Source organism: Microtus oregoni, unplaced genomic scaffold, assembly GCF_018167655.1.
Source record: "Microtus oregoni isolate MIOR12 unplaced genomic scaffold, Mior012 000002F_ref0000024, whole genome shotgun sequence".
Classification (NCBI taxonomy): domain Eukaryota; kingdom Metazoa; phylum Chordata; class Mammalia; order Rodentia; family Cricetidae; genus Microtus; species Microtus oregoni.
In genome coordinates, this window is record NW_024543061.1 from 44,638,891 (window position 1) to 44,651,098 (window position 12,208).

At 37.2% G+C, this 12,208-nt stretch overlaps 1 protein-coding gene across 4 annotated transcripts in view; it reads left to right on the forward strand.

Moving 5' to 3' along the window:
* Positions 1 to 12,208, forward strand: part of Chl1 (cell adhesion molecule L1 like) — a 208,503-nt gene that overhangs the window by 38,503 nt on the left and 157,792 nt on the right. Inside the window, exon 2 of one of the 4 annotated variants that reach the window (XM_041633376.1) lies at positions 11,589 to 11,648. The exons of the other annotated variants lie outside the window; for them this stretch is intronic. The gene's annotated coding sequence lies outside the window, so the exon portion shown is untranslated. The remainder of the gene's footprint in view (positions 1 to 11,588; positions 11,649 to 12,208) is intronic. 4 annotated transcript variants of the gene reach the window in all.

Sequence of the window (12,208 nt, forward strand, 5' to 3'; positions counted from 1 at the left end):
GGAGATCTGAATACAACCTTGAATATCATTTCTTAAATACAATCCACAATTCTTTGAGATGCATTCTCTCATTGGTCTGGAACATGCCTGGGAAATCAGGTTGGCAGTGAGCCTAGAGGTTTTCTGCCTGTTTCTCACTCCCCAGCTCTGAGATTGCAATCGTAGGCCACCATGCCAAGCTCTGTAAAGAGGAGTTCAGGGATACTGAACTCAGGTCCTCAGACTTGCAAGGCAAGCATTTGACCAATTCAGCTATCACCTCAGGCGTTTTTCTTTCATTCTTAATGAATCAGGACTCCCAATGTCATTGAAACTTTAATTCTGAGCCTATAAAGTTGTCAAACTAGAGTTATCTCCCTGACATACAAATCTGATCTTGGCATTTTCTACTAAAGCCTACAATGGTCTTCTTTTAGAAGATGAAGGTTAATTATTTAAGCTTGACACCCAGGGCTCTGTTCACTGTCATTACAGTCCACCTTATCAGCCTCATCTCTCCTTATGATCTCTTCTGCCCCCATAGACCTCCTCAACAGCCTCTCACAGCCCTCAGACCCTCTTCACTGTTCCCTGTTATTGTGCGATTTCGAGCAGCACCTCTTGATTGCCAAACACAGCCCCAGCTCTCAAACTAGAAGGCTATTGCTTTCTTTTTAGTTCCATAAATGTTGTCATTACTACCTAAACAAAGAATCAGTGGTCAGGAAGCGATGTTTTAATTTCTTAACATTTAGTTTTATATAAAAATAATTCATGGCTATGAAGAATGAGTTTTTAAAATTCTGTATATTTCCCCTTATCTGCTTCCTCCATAGGAGTAATGCTTGCCAGTTGGTACATTTTCATCCAGTGGTATTTCCTGTGTAAATTCATGTGCACAGAATTCTCTGAAAAATTTAGCTTGCGTTTTACATTTAATTCTTGTATTTTAGGTCATTTTTAGTATCATTATGTTTCTTTTGGGATTCAATTTTCTTTGAAAATGCATTTGAAATACTTAATAGTTGTGCTATTGTTGAATATTTAAGTTATTTCCAGAATTTCTATTTTCAATTCTAGTTAGTAAACATATTTTAAATTGGTATTTGAAAATATTTAAATTGGTATTTAAAAAACCTTGAACATATGTCCAGGTTTTCACTAAACTTCAAAGATGTTAGTAAGTATCCTTTTACTTTGGTGTTTGAACATGTATCAATATTTTATCTAAACTTAGTTTTCTATGTACATATGTACTCAAGAATATGAACATTTAAAAACAAAGGCAGAACTTTCATAGTTGACAGGTAGTGAGGGAGTATAAAATGAAGTAGAGAAAAGGAGACATGGCAGGACTCTGGGCAAGGGTAAACCCCTCCCCCCACATTCTTCACTAGTCTAATGAGAGATAAAGTTGGGGAAATTTAACAATTCACTGTGAAGACTGCCTACCTTGAGACAGTATTCTTTTCCTGTAGAGGTATGTTTCAAATAAGAATGCTGGAAAGGCAATTGAACACACTTAAAGCCAAAGACTTTAGGACCTTTAAGATAGATCAACCTTACTTTTTTCTATGCTGTAAGACTGTAATATTCTGACAGTCTCGCAATCAAGATTGGGAACCTTGTTTACTGTAAAGACTTATGTGTTGACTGTTTTGTGATCTGTCTATAGTGAGGATTCCACTGACCTTTTTAATTTATGATTGTACAAATGTACATCTTGTAGTCCCACTTAATGACTGTATATCTGAAAATACACTATGAGGGTATTTACAAAAATTAAAAAAATAGACATATCTTAGAATACTACAATAATGTGACTAGTCAACACCTTTGACAATTTTCATTTTATTGTGTAAACATGTAAATATAACTATGCATCTGTATATAAATTGCACATAACTGTTTATTTTGTCAAATCCGTGTGGTGAATATTCACTATTTTCATAAAAGAACAAACGTTCCACATTTAAATTCTTTAAACAGTTGCTATCTCCAAGTCCTTTTTAAATGACTCTCTGTATAAAAAGTGATTTTCTTTTTCATTGATGGGATAGTGAAACCATAAAATAATTGTTCACTGTGCTCTGGGTTTCATTGGGGTGAAGATCTTAAAGAATTACCAAGACTTAAACCAAAGCAAGTTTCGAGATGGTTTGGTGGGCAGACAGGGAGTTCTGAAACAGTCATATCTCAAAGGAGAATATAAAATGTAGTCCTTGGCTTTCTTTGGGGAACTCATAGACCCCCCCTCTATTCTCAGGTCTGCAAACCATTGTGCAAGAATTGTGGAGAGAGTAGCCAGAGCTCTAAAGGCTTTTGTGCAACTTCTATTCACATCATGGTAGCAGGTGCAGGGACTACAACAGGAAATGGAGACTATTATCTTGAGATCAGGATTTCTTTAGAAAAGTGACTATTTTGAAGACACAGGGCCTCACATTTCGGGGTGTGCCTTGACTATCATGCCAGGCACAGTACTCAATAACACATATTTGAATGAACAAACAAGGAGCCCCTTGTACAGTCAATGCCTCAGGGGCAGAAAGTCTTCATAACAGCCATGATACTTCCTTTGCATACCGAAATGTAACTGACAGGCTTCCAGGAAATCTTCATATGTATTTCGTATGTACATTTTTAATGAGCTGTCATTCTGTTATTTAATCATGATTGAAAATATTTGTCACAAAGCCTACAGTCAGAAAGAAGAATAATCAATCTTAAAAGTGCATGGGAAACATTGATATTACCTTTCACAATTTTACCAGAGAAATGAGTCTGGAACCTTAAGCAATAGGTATCTCTTTTATGCCTTGTCTTTTTTTTTTATTGTTGCTATTGTTTTCCATTTTAAAATAGGGAACTTATACAAAGACGAACCTACCTTATGCCACAGTGAGGTCAAAGCTGGTTAATAAAATGGCTCCTGGAAGAGGAAAAAGCCCTGTGTATCTTGTTGCTATCACAAATACAGGCTGATTCAGACACCCTCTTCTCCACTGCCCAGGGTCCTAGCTGGAGTTATCCCCATGGACTCCTGGGAACCCCTCTAGAGCCAAGCCTCATGCCAACCCCAAAATGGCTCCCTCAATTAAAATATCTCCTTCCCTGCTCCCATATCTGTCCTTCCTCCATCTTAACCATCCCACTCCCCCAAGTTCTCCCGAACCCTCCCCTTTTACCCTCACTCTCCCCTTTTCCCTTTCCCCTCATCCCTTACCCCCATACTCCCAACTTTTGCCTGGCGATCTTGATCCAATTTTCAGGAGGATCTATATATGTTTTTCTTTGGGTTCACCTTATTACTTATCTTCTCTTGGATCATGAACTCAATGTTCTTTGTTTATGGCTAGAATCCATTAATGAGTGAGTACATACCATATTCAGATTTTTGGGTCTGGGTTATCTCACTCAGGATAGTCCATTTACATGCAAAATTAAAGATGTCATTGTTTTTTACTGCTGAGTAGTGCTCTAATGTGTAGATGTACCACACTTTCTTTATCCATTCTTCCACTGAGGAGAGGGTGCCTGAACTGGCCTTGTCTCGTAGTCAGATGAATGACTACCTTGACTATCACCATAGAATCTTTGTCCCATGACAGATGGAGATAGAGACAAAGACCCACATTGGAGCACTGGACTGAGCTCCCAAGGTCCAGTTGAAGAGCAGAAAGTGGGAGAATATGAGCAAGGAAGTCAGGACCACAAGGGGTTGGTCCACCCACTGAGACATTGTGGCTGAGCTAATGGGAGCTCATCAACTCCAACTGGACTGGGACTGAACAAGCATGGGATCAAACTGGACTCTCTGAATATGGCTGACAATTGGGGCAGACTGAGAAGCCAATGATAATGGCACTGGGATTTGTCTCTACTGCATGTACAGGCTTTTTGGGATCCTATTCTACTTGGATGCATACCTTCCTAAGCCTAGATGTAGGGGGGAGAGCCTTGGACTTCTCACAGGACAGGGTACCTTGTCCTCTCTTAAGACTGGAGGGGGGTGGGAGAAAAGTGGGGAGAGCAGAAAGGAAGTGGGAGGAGGGAAGTGGAAATTTTGATTTGTATTATTTATAGAGCAATAAAAAATATGATGATAAAAAAATACAGGCTAGCACTTAACTCTCCCCAAACCATCTGGTTTGATGAGGCTTAGCAAAGAGATCTCAGTACACTAATATTAGAGATTAATATCATACACTTTAGAATTGTGCATATAAAACAATACTTCTGCATAAATTAGTTTTAGAACTTCCAGGGCATGTTTTTAATAGCCATTTTACAATGGGCGAATTGGTCTCCAGGTGACTCAGAAAATAATGTCAAATCAGAACTACATCCAGGTTAGGACCTACAGAGTTAGCTTTTTGATTTATTTTTAACATGAAATGTTAATATTTTGCATGATTCTTTCAAAACTATTTCAACACAATTTCCTTTTATATGTATGCTATCTTTAGTAGTTATGAGAAGATAGAGTACTTCTGGCATTAGATTCCAGGAGGAGGTAGGGATATTCTGAATTCACTGTTATCCCTCTGGTGACCTTTTTAACATCTATAAATAAAGAGACACTAGGGGGGAAAGCCAAATGTATGAATATTAGTGATAATGAGCGAACCAAAGGCATGCATTTGAGGGAGGTGATGATGAGGAAAGGGGTGGGGACTTGAACTTCTTGTAGTAAGGAATGAACAGCAGGCTATGGGAGACTGAGTGAGAAGGAGTACACCCAGCAGGAACTGCCTAAATGTCAGATAAAGTCACCCCATTGTCATCTGTACAGAGGCTGCGTCTCACAACCCCAATCTCTTCTTCCTTAGACTAAATCTTTTCTGGGGGAAGAAGGATCAGCTAAAAGAGCCTGATGCATTTTCTGGCTTCTTTCCTAACAAATGTAACTTTTTTTGACAATAATTGTGGTGGATTGAATAAGAAAGTCCCCCATTGGCTCATGTATTTGAATGCTTAGTCACCAGGAGATGACACTATTTGAAAGAATTAGAAGAACTTGGAGGTGTGGCCTTGTTGCAGGAAGTGTGTTACTGAGGAATGCCATTGAAGAAGTCAATCCAAAAGCCCATATCAGGCCCAGAGTCTCCTTCTTTCCTTCCACCTATGGATCAGGATGAAGCACTCACAGTGCCTGCGTTAATGTCACCAAGCTCCCAGCCAAGATGAAAATAGATTAAACCTCTGAAACAGTAAACAAGTCTCAATTAAATATTTTCTTTATGAGGGTTGCCTGGGTCATACTGTCTTTTCACAACAACAGAATGGTAACTAAGACAGTAATTTTCCTTTATAGTTTTGCTTTCATTTTAGAAAAGATGAGTCTTTCCAAAGCTAATCCTGAGTCTGCTGAAATGGGATATTTTGTTCCTTCATGGTGGTCAACAGGAAACTGGAAAACCAGAAGGATTATGCCCTCTGGGAAAAGGACTTTGATGTTACCCAATTTTGATAAGCACAAATATCTGCATCAGTCTTGGAAATTTTTTGGTTTGACACTACAACATGATTGAGGGTTGTCATCAAGAGTTTCGCAAGGCCATCAAGGGTTCAGTAAGAAATCTGAATGTTTCACTGAAGCCTGCGGTCTCTTACTCTACTCTAAATCAGTGGTACTTCACAATGGTGAGCTCTTGCTTTTCTCGGGAGCTTTGCCATGCCCATATATGATTCAAGAGAAAGAGAAGAGTGAGGTAATTTCCAAAGTGACACAAATAGTGATGGAGCTCATTTACTGATTGTGCATTGCATGTTCGAGTGGTGTGGGAAGTCCTTCTGTATATGTGTTCCTTTTATTGGTTAATAAAGAAGCTGTTTTGGGCCAATGGCTTAACAGAATATAGCCAGGACGGAATAAATATATGTATAGAAAGAGTAGGTAGAGTGAGGAGAAGCCATGTAGCCACTAGGAGCAGACACACAGAAACCTTGCCAGTAAGCCACAGCCACATGGCAATATACAGATTAATAGAAAGGGGTTAACGAAAGATATAAGAGCTAGCTAGCAATACGCTTAAGTGAATGGCCAAGCGGTGATTTAAATAATATAGTTTCTGTGTGATTATTTTGCATCTGAGCTTCTGGAACAAACAAACAACCTGTGACAACACTCCAGTTGGGTAAAACCCTTACATACTTAAGAATTACTGATCACATTGTCTCGTTCAGGACCTTCCAGGATAATGTCTATTGGGATAGTCATGGGTTTGAGAAGATTGCTTTGCTTCCTTTAAATATTTCCAAGAGGTAGAGATGAAATAAATATACAGAGTTATTCTTTTGAATATATTATGAATGCACTGGGGAAGAGCATATATCAATGTCTCTATGCCCTATTTGCTCCTGTAGCCTGTTATAGTAATAAAAGTAGAATTTTAGTCTATGTGATCTTGTTTTCAGTTTTGTTTTTGAAGGTTGAACTCTCTTGTAAGTTCCAAAAACCTCAGACTGTGCAAGCAAAATTTTATTCACCAGTTCTACCTTTTGACATAGTATTTGTTTGTTTCTGTATATTTGCCTTTCTATAGTAAAATTTTCTAATGTTTTTACAGTCCACTGTAGATTTATTAGTGAAAGTTCCATAAGTTGCCAAACTCCCTATCACTTGAATAGTTTAATTGCTCTTCTTTGCCAACTTCACTTCCATTAATGAATAACAACATCTTCATAGGGTTTGGGGCAAAACCAAGCATACATACAGAAAATCAAAACAAAACAAAAACAAGCAAACAAACACAGCCCCCCATAAAATTTATTCAGTTAACCTTCTTCATGGGTCAGAGATAGCTGACCCAAGTTCCTGGGAACATATGTACTCTGGACCAAAAATTAGGGAACCTGCATGAGACAGACCTAGGTCCTCTGCATGTGTGTGTGCTTTATCACAGCAACAGAAATAGAACTAAGAAAAGTATGTGTTATATATATATATATATATATATATATATATATATATATATATGTAGCAATGAGAACTAGGACGTATTTATTTGAGTCCTGTTTCAGACAGCATTTTTCAGAGAAACAATTAGCATCTTCATATTGTTCATACGAAGTTGATCAAATAAATACTTTCACAACAAACATTTATTGCTGAGCTCATTTTTTTGGTTTGTATTTTGTTCTGCACTTTTTTTTAAAGCTTATCAACCAGTTTCTGCTGCGTGCTCATTTTTGTTCATTTTTAACTCATATTCGAGGGCCTATTGGGTACATCATGTATTATTTCACTTTGAAAGTATATAGTCACTCAAAGAACATATATTGAACAACTGACACACAGTTTGAGTATAGAAGAGTTCATCCCTACCAGGTTAATGTCAACTGATGATAGAAAAAGAAATGTTTCTATCCTAACTTCTTAAGTTTATTGACCTAATATTGACTAAAGCTGAGATGTGTCAGCTCTTTCTAATGATTGTTTTTTAAATCACAAGAACATCTATGGAATTACGGACAAATTGATATTAAGCAGATTTTTATGGGAAAAAGAAAAAAGAGATATTACTCATTACAAACACACATTTAGGCTAGGCATTTTCATTTGCTATACATGTGAAAAGAAATGAATATCTGAACTTAGGAACTACAGCATCAAAACTTACTGAGGTAATTTTTTCTCCCTGGTCCTAAGGAACTCATAAACATGCTTACACTAAAAAGCCAAACAAACAAACAACAAACAGAAAACCCTTTCTCTCCTTGGTGAATAATTGCATGTGTCTGTTCAGGCATGTGATTTATGCAGGAGTTCTCAAGGTTTATATACTGTCATCTGGGCTACCATGTGGTTTCCTCTTGTTGGTTGAATCTGAGTACAGGAGCTTATTATTGAGGAAACTAGGGATGCTGACATGCTGTCTTGGTATGATGCAGGGCTTTAGAAAGTGCTGCTACTGTAGCCCTTTCAGTTCATTGAGTACCTTGTAGATGTGTGCTCTGCTACACCTTTTAAAACGTAAGTTGAACTCTTTAAACCCACTCTTCAAGGGTGTTTCTATGGTTCCTCTTTGCCAATGAGATAGTTGTAATTCTGAAAGCCTATACCATTAGTGTAAGTTCACACCATCAGAATATTCACCCTGGCTATAATTTCAGCCCTTTTGTTGTTTCTTTTGTTCTCTGCCTCTCTCGATAGATCCTATTGAAATGTGCTCCGTCCTGCTCTGTGAGCATAAGACATTCACACCTGGCCTTGTCAAGTTAAGGCACTGAGAAGTGTCACTCACCATCAATTCTATGTGTTGCTTGCATGTGTTCAGTTATGAATTCAACCAGGCTGTGTTTAGCCATACGGTGACACTAAGATTGCAGCAATCATCAAGCCATGCCATTTTGTTGAGTGCTTAGATTAGAGCCAACCAGGAATAGCTATTGCCCCCCTCCTTTACTTTGTCAAGGATAGGATTGCCATTTCTTTGTGTTTTGCTGTAACAGTCACTGAGGATAAACTCACCTTGAAAATATATTTAGGAAGACGTCATGTTGAAAAGTGACATATCTCTAAGGATTTCTTAGGCAGCCAAGTTTTCCTTCAGCACACACACGAAAAAGGAAATCACTTTTTATCTTGCTGAGCACATGATAACCTCATGGGGTTGCTTACTTCATTGTGTGAAAAATACCATGTTTAGCCTCACATCTGCAAGATGCTCTTAGCAAGAGGTTGTCTGGGCCAGAGATGAACTAATCTTTTGTCTCATGTTTCCTGTAGATAGATATGTTTTTTTCCAAAATGACCCAACTTATCTACTTACTCCTTTTGTTCTAAAAATGTTCTGTTTCCCTCTCCAACGTAATTTCTCTTTTTCCTTTTTGTATTTTTCCTCAGTTGATCAAAGCTTTACTAGATAGTTATACCTGTGTTATAGAATTTTTCCTTTTATAGTGTTTTATGATTCAAAGAAGCAAATAAATATCTACTTGTTCTTATATTTTTAGATTATTCACAGTTTTCAGTATTTCTGTCAGTTTTACTTTTAAATTTGGTGTTTATAATTATTTGCATCTCTAGATAAAGAATTTCATGGATGTTGGAAATAAAACTACTTTTATGTTTAGAGATTAAAAAATAAGACATTATTACCAAGTAGAAGCACTAGTGAGAGACAGGGTAAATATTTCTAGAGTAAATTAAAGTAAAAGATCACATATTCAGTAAAATAACAGAAAAATTGGAAAGGTATTTTTATTAGACTATACTGGTATTATCTATATGTGTGTATGTGCATGTATCATAACACTGTTGAACCCAATACATCTAATAGCTATACACAAATATAAACAAATACACACACATACACACACACACACACACACAGAGAGAGAGAGAGAGAGAGACAGAGAGAGACAGAGAGACACAGAGAGAGACAGAGAGAGAAACAGAGACAGAGAGAGAATTTTACCATTCCTAGCATCTATCAGAAGGAGAAAAAATAAAAAGGGAAATCATTTTACTTAAGTAATATAAAAATAAGCATATGTGTATGAACATGTTTTCATATTATTTACAGTCTAAAGGACTGTCTATACTCTCCTTTTAGGAGATCATGCGATCTGAACCATAAAAGAACTAAAGGAAAACAAATAGCTCAAACATACACACACACACACACACACACACACACACACACAGTAGGGGGAGGCAATGGGTAAGACAGAGAAAGGCACAGAGGGAGAGATTAGATTAGTCAAGAATTGAAGTCCATGATTAATGAGGATGCTTTCTCAACCAAAGTTGAATGAAGCAGATGAAAACTCAGCAGGCCTAGGCAGCTTCTGTGAGCATACAAATAAGTCTGGTCAGCAACTACTGCCTCCTTACTTCTTGCCAACCGGCTCTTCAAAATCCCAAGTAAGAGTGTCAGTGATTCAGCACATAATCTGCTTTCTATTGTCATGAGTGTTGACAGTGGTGAGAAGTTTGCACTTGTTGGGACCCATGTTATGTTGTTTGCATGGCATGAATAGGTTTTGAGGGGTTATCCAACCAAGACTTCAAATTTGAACAGCAGAAGTGGGACTCAACTATGTGAAACACTGAATGTATGGCATCCTTATCACTTGAATAATAAAAATGTATTGAATATTACATCTTTTAACTAACTTCCACCTTAGATAGGGAACAGGTGGATCAGAAAGCCTCACTCAATTTTTGCAAGTCCTGTGTTTTCTTTCTTTTCCACTGAAAGATTTTTGTAACCCTTTGGATGCTGTACAGCACAGAATGGCTTTAGTCTGTGTATTTCTCTAGTTAGGTAAAAATCTTCAATTTGCCTCCAGAAAGCAATGAACCTCAATGTGCTGGAGTGGTGTGTACCACTCACCCACTGATGGAAGCCACGATAAAGTCTTGTTTTGTGCATTGTTTTTGCCCATAAGCAATTCTATTTGTTGTAATCAAATTAAAAAGAATGGCCTCAGAAACAGGACTAATGAGATTGAAAGGACATTACAAAACAAAAGTGTAAAGGGCACAGTCTGCACAGTGTGTCACTTGGTCAATTGCACAGCAGTAGGGAGTTTCTTTTGCTTGCTACCGTGGAATTTTTCTTTCCAGTTTACTGGTGTGAGGGTCTCTGGAGTCATCACAATCTGTTTAGAATTTCTTGGCAACAGCTTTTGGATCAAGGCCAAAGTGATTGCCTGTTAATGCTTAAAATAGAAGAAGGTTATTTGCATATATATCATATATATGTTATATATGTTAATATATTAACAGTCTTTACTTTTCTTTAGTGCCAAAGAAGTTATAATCTCCTTAATTAGTAATTTCTGTTGGATTGTGTTAGGATTACCAGATGAGATTAAGCCCATATGAATGATGCTTATTAAATGTGAACAACGACATATAAAATCTCCTTGACTTTTGTTTACTGTTTGGTGCATGAAAGAAAAGCTAAGCCCATCAGAGATGTGTTCATGGGTCTGAATCAGAAAAGAAGCTTATGGATACTCCCCTAGAGTCTGAGTGCCAAGCTTCAGATAATCCGGAAATTAACAATTAAAAGGTTTTTGTATAAGGATTGATATGCATACATCATTTTTTTATGTTGATTTGTTAAAAGATAGGAGCTTGGCATGAACCCCTGTGCGTGGGAAATGGCCTCTTGAATTGAAAGCTATGTTGACTCTGTAATTGATGGAGGTCTGCTTTTGGAGTGATTTTTAATAGAAATCGCCTTGTTTTAGTGGTATCATTTTATTTTGATACATTAGTCATCACATCAAAGCAAAGCAAGTGGCTATTACACAGAACAGTTTGTGGAGTACTGCCAGGGATGAACTCTGACAAATTGTGGTCTGTTCCAAAATACCTGAATCCGTGAGAGCAGACACATCAATAAAGCTTCCCCTGTGAAGTGCAATTACATGAATGTTTCTGCATGTCTACCCTTTCGACTTCTGATGTTCTGAGATACAAATGTCCAGCATTCTGAGCATCAGAGCAATGCTACTAGGTATTTACACATTGGTTTGTTTTTGACACCAAGTGGAAGAAAATAAATTAATACATGTTTGATAGAGATAAAAATTAATTTAAAAGTTTCTCCAGAGCGCTAAATCTACAACTTTTGGGTTATCCCTAGGTTATGAGAATGATCTTGTCGTGAAACTCCAGGCAGATTGTAGTGGAACTGAATTTACTGGTAAGAGTATTGCCTTGATCAGTCTCTTTATGCATTTATACTATATTTAATTTTCACATTAAACAATGTACAAGTATAGCCAGAGGAAGTAACAAAAGATAAGAAACTATCATGAAAATTGAATATTTTCTAGTCTTAAGAGCATATAAAAACTAGATGCATAATAGTGTGGATATATGTGTTTATATATGTATGTGTGTGTACATGTGTCGGTGTGTACATGTGTCGGTGTGTATATGTGTGCATTCATGCCTGTATGTGTGGCTGTGCATACATGTATGTGTGAGTGTTATATTAAAATGTTTGTCTTATAATTTTTAAAAGGAAAGTCTCTTTCCTTGAATTTATTTTTCTTGTTGGCTGACCTCTTGACATATTTGAAAATGACATCTTGACCATATTTCTCGAAATGCCATTTTTAATAGAAAAATGAATTTGGCTCCTGAATTCTGTGGAGGTTAACTTCTTAGGAGGTTTGATGTTTACCTAGAAAAAAAAAAACTTTTATTTTCAGGGGTCAAAGAGAGCTTACCCTTTTGTGGTCTGGAGGGAGTTTGAAC